Source organism: Citrus clementina, unplaced genomic scaffold, assembly GCF_000493195.1.
Source record: "Citrus clementina cultivar Clemenules unplaced genomic scaffold, Citrus_clementina_v1.0 scaffold_3, whole genome shotgun sequence".
Lineage (NCBI taxonomy): Eukaryota > Viridiplantae > Streptophyta > Magnoliopsida > Sapindales > Rutaceae > Citrus > Citrus x clementina.
The window spans coordinates 17,151,083-17,156,047 of NW_006262339.1; the positions used below are offsets into that span (position 1 = coordinate 17,151,083).

At 36.4% G+C, this 4,965-nt stretch overlaps 1 non-coding gene across 1 annotated transcript; it reads left to right on the top strand.

Annotated features, from left to right (window-relative positions):
- The first annotated feature begins 3,248 nt into the window (after positions 1-3,248).
- On the top strand, positions 3,249-3,355 carry LOC112100457. Its single transcript, XR_002906829.1, has one exon. It is a non-coding gene; the product is annotated as a small nucleolar RNA R71 (small nucleolar RNA).
- The last annotated feature ends 1,610 nt before the right edge of the window (positions 3,356-4,965 follow it).

Below are 4,965 nucleotides of genomic sequence, written 5' to 3' on the forward strand. Positions count from 1 at the left end.
TAAGATCAAAATTTCTCTAATGCAAACACTATTGCTAGCATTTCTTTTTCAGTAGTTGAATAGTTCAACTGTGCATCATTCAATGTCATACTAGCATAGTAAATAACATGAGGAATTTGATCAACTCTTTGTCCTAATACTGCTCCTACTGCATAATCAGATGCATCACACATAAGCTCAAATGGTAAGCTCTAGTTTGGGGCCTGAATGATGGGTGATGATGTCAACAATTGCTTTAGTTTTTCAAACGCCACAAGACATGAATCAGTAAAGATAAAAGGTACATCTTTAGCAAGTAGATTGCATAAGGGTCTAGAAACTTTGCTAAAATCTTTAATGAAACGTCTATAGAAACCAGCATGCCCAAGGAAAGATCTTACTTCTCTGACTTTTTTAGGTGGAGGAAGATTAAAAATGAGATCCACCTTGGCTTTGTCAACCTCAATACCTTTGCTCGAAATGATGTGACCGAGAAAAATACCTTATTTTACCATAAAATGACACTTCTCCCAATTTAAGACTAAGTTCTTCTCAATACATCTCTGCAGAACTAGTGTTAGATAATGTAAACATTGATCAAATGTGTCACCAAAAACAGAAAAGTCATCCATAAAGACTTCAAGGAATCATTCAACCATATCAGAAAAAATGCTCAACATATATCGTTGAAATGTAGCAGACGCATTACATAATCCAAATGACATTTTCCTATATGCAAAAGTGCCAAAAGGGCAAGCGAAAGTAGTTTTCTCTTGATCTTTTGGTGCTATGAGAATCTGATTATATCCTGAGTAGCCATCTAGAAAGCAATAAAATTCATTGCCTGCTAATCTATCAAGCATTTGATCGATAATTGGTAAAGGAAAATGGTCTTTACGTGTGACATAATTCAACTTTCTATAATCAATGCATACACGCCATCCTGTAGTCACTCTAGTGGGTATCAATTCATTATCAGCATTGGTAACTACTGTAACTCCTGACTTTTTGGGGATAACTTGTACAGGACTGACCCATGAACTATCAGAAATTAGGTAAATGATACCTGCATCTAATAGCTTAAGGACTTCAGTTCTAACAACTTCTTTCATATTAGGATTTAACCGACGTTGCATTTAGTAGGTTTAGCATTTTCATCAAGGTGAATATAATATATGCAGTCTACTGGGTTATACCTTTTATATTGGCTATGGTCCATCCTAATGCTCCTTTGTACTCTTTTAAAACATCCAACAACTTATCTTTTTGTTCGTCATTTAGGGATGATGAGATGATTACCTGCATAGTACTTTCTTCTCCCAAAAATGTATATTCCAGAGTGTTGGGTAATGGTTTGAGCTCGAGTTTCGGTGGTTATTCTGATGATGGGATGATTTTCTTCTCTGATGGTGCTAGTTGTTCAACTCTTGACTTCCATTTATTAGTGTCCATGGATGGTGCTGAGTCAAGTAGGGCGTTGACCTCATTGACCGATCTGTCAATATCAAAATCAAAACCAAAGTGAGTTAATCATGTTTGTAAAGGATCATCACGAAGGTTTGAAAGAAAAATGCCATAAACTAATGCTTCAATTAAATCCACATCAACAATTCTATCATCTGCATTGTGAGGTTGTTTGGCAATGTTGAAGATGTTCAGCTCCATAGTCATGTTGCCAAAAGACAACTGCATATTTTCAGTCCTACATTGAATGTGAGCATCCGCAGTTGCCAAGAAAGGTCGGCCTAAGATAATGAGGATGTGTTTCCTTGAATCCTGGATTGGTTGAGTGTCAATTACAATGAAATCAACAGGAAAATAAAACTTGTCTAACTGGATAAGTACGTCCTCTACAATACCACGAGGTATTTTCATGGACCGATCTACAAGCTGTAACACTACTGGAGTTGGGTGTAATTCTCCCAGTCCAAGTTTCACAAATACTGAATAAGGCAACAGATTTACACTAGCTCCTAAATCCAACAAAGCATTCTCAATTGTGTGGTTCCCTATGCTACATGAGATAGTGGGGGAGCCTGGGTCTTGGCATTTTAGAGGAATTTTGTGTTGCGGTATAGAACTAACGTTTTCTGTTAAAAAGGCCTTCTTTTGAATGTGAATGTTTCTATTTTTAGTACAAAGGTCGTTAAGAAACTTGGCATAAGATGAAACTTGTTTTATAGCATCAAGTAAAGGGATGTTAACACTTACCTGTTTGAAGATTTCAAAAATCTCACCTGTGGATTTTCTTTTCTTTCTTTTAGCTAACCTCTGAGGAAATGGAGCTTTGGGAATATATTCTCGTGGGTTGGTTTCTTCTTTCTCTTTCGATGGTAAGTCCTCAACATTCACAGGTATAATTTGATTTTGTTTTGTCACTGGCATCTCCACTTTGTTGTCGACTTTTTTTCCTTTTCGCAAGGTCATGACAGCTTTGACCTCTCCGTGCTGCTGTGGTGAACTGGTACTTACTCATGCACTCCTTTAGGATTAGGCACTGGTTGACTTGGAAATTTGCCTTTCTCAACAGTCATTGGCAAGGTTTGAACTGAAGAAGTAAGTTGTCCCACCAGCTTCTCGAGGCTTGAAACTGATTGGGCTTATAAGTTGAAGCCTGCTTTCATCTCATTTCGTATTTCATCAATAGTTCGGTTCTGTTGCTCAATTGTGGAGTGAGTAACATTCTTGAAATTTTGGAATGCATCCTCCCATGGTCTGGGTTGAGAGTAGTTCTGGTTCTGATTGTATGGTCTACATGGTGGCTGAGAGGCTTGAAGAACTTGAGGAATTAGTTGCATTCGTGGAACTGGAGCTGTTGGTCCATTCTGTTGGAATTCTTGAGACCATGAAAAATTGGGGTGGTCTCTTCATTCAGGGTTATATGTGTTGGAGTATGGGTTGTAATTAGATGGTTTTCTCATTACACCTATGGCATTGGCTTGATCTGAGTATGAGTCATTGTCATGTGGTTCTGTTGATTTAGCAGTCGATAACGATGCTATTTGTCGAGCAAGACCTTCAACCCTCTCCTTGACTTCTTTGATTCCCGAAGTTGACTCGCCAATGTGAACCTCATTTACTCCCTTAATTCTTCTAGTATTCCTGAGTGATCGACTCCGTTGTTGGGAATTATCCGCTTGTCGCTGGAAGAATTCCCAAATCTCTGATGCACTTTTTGACATTAGCTCTCCTCCACTTGTTGCCATTAGCCATTCTTGAACATTCGGTAATAATCCCTCCAAAAGGTATTGGCATTGGTACCATTTCTCGTACCCTGATGTGGACACTTCAAGAGTAGCCCATTGAATCGCTCCCATGTTTCGAAAAACTGCTCGTCTTCTCTTTGTGTAAACTCTGAAATTTCCCTACGAATAGCATTGGTTTTATGCACTAGGAAATATTTATTCAAAAATTTCGTTACCATTTGTTCCCATGATGAAATGCTATTAGCAGGTAAAGTATTTAACCATGAATGAGCTCTATCTTTTAAAGAAAATGGGAATAATCTGAGTTTAACATCATCATTTGAAAAATTTTCATATTTAAAAGTTTGACAAATGGCATGAAAATCATTCAGATGATTTTATGGGTTCTCATTTTCTAGGCCATAGAATGTTGGGAGACAATTTAGCACACTAGGTTTTAGTTCAAAACTCCTAACAGCTACATTTGAGTATCTTATGCATGATGTGCTCAAATTAGCTAAGGGATTGAAGTAGTCCTTAAATGACCTCTCCTGTGGTGGTGGTTGTTGTTGCAAATCCATTTCAATTTTATCTTTAATTACAACGTGTTTGTGTGTGCGAAGTGTTTTTTCAAGTTCAAGGTTTATAGGCTCAAGATTAGGTAATAATGACATTCGACCATGCATGCAAAGAACACCAAACAATTAAAAATAAAGAAGGAGAAATTATGATACTAATCTTATCGTACTGTTACAACCTTTCTATAAAAACACACTAAATCATAATACATGAAATAAATTAAAAATAAATTAATAAGATAAACAAAAAAATTACAAAGAAAAAAAAATTAACTTGAAAATTAAATTACAGAATTTTAAAGAAGAGAAAAAGAAAAGAAATTCTTACCTCTAAATTCATATTCACTTTTTTAAAAAAAATTACAAGAAAACAATTAAAAGAAATTATTTATAAAATTTAATTCTACGAATTAAAATAACTTCCCTCCCTGGCAACGACGCCAAAAACTTGTTGTACAAATTTTATTGAACTCGCAAGGGCACGAATCTATTGTAGAATAGATCAATTGTAACGAGTGTCGATCCCACGAGGAGGTGGATTTTAATTATGCGTAGAATTAATTTTCTATGTGGGTGGTTGGATTTGTGGTGAAAATGATTTGGACTATCCTAAAATTTGAATTAAAATGGCGAGAATAAATCGAAGAGAAATCTATTAAATGAAGCGCTTGGGTATCTGGATCTGCATCAACATGGACCATGGGCTAAATATTCCTTATTAGTGCCAATTAAATCATGAGGGGGGAATCCACACCTCATGAACCACACTCTAATCAATATGGTGCTAAGGGCTTATCGTGCCAAATAATAATAACCTTGTACTAGGGAGCCGGTGAAATTAGGGCGGTATCTAGAAGAGATTATTACTATTTGTCGACGAAAAGTCGAAACATCCACAAAAATTAGAAGGGAAGAGAAAATACATTTACCAAATAAAGCCCATGGCACATGTTGAGACTTCATCTTCACCCCAAGCTTAAAAGAAAATTAGCTACTCATAATTGAACTAGGGGCAAAATGAAAATTTATTTAAATACGTAGAAAATACAATATGGAGAAGGAATTACAGAAAATTGAACTCAAAAATGAATTCAGGGATACCAAATTAGGGGCAGAGCCCCTTTTTTATAGATACATTGAGTAAATCATGGCCATCGGATTAAGAATATTTTGGACGCTCAGGATTGCGCCACGTCATCAGTCAATAGTACACAGTTTGACCA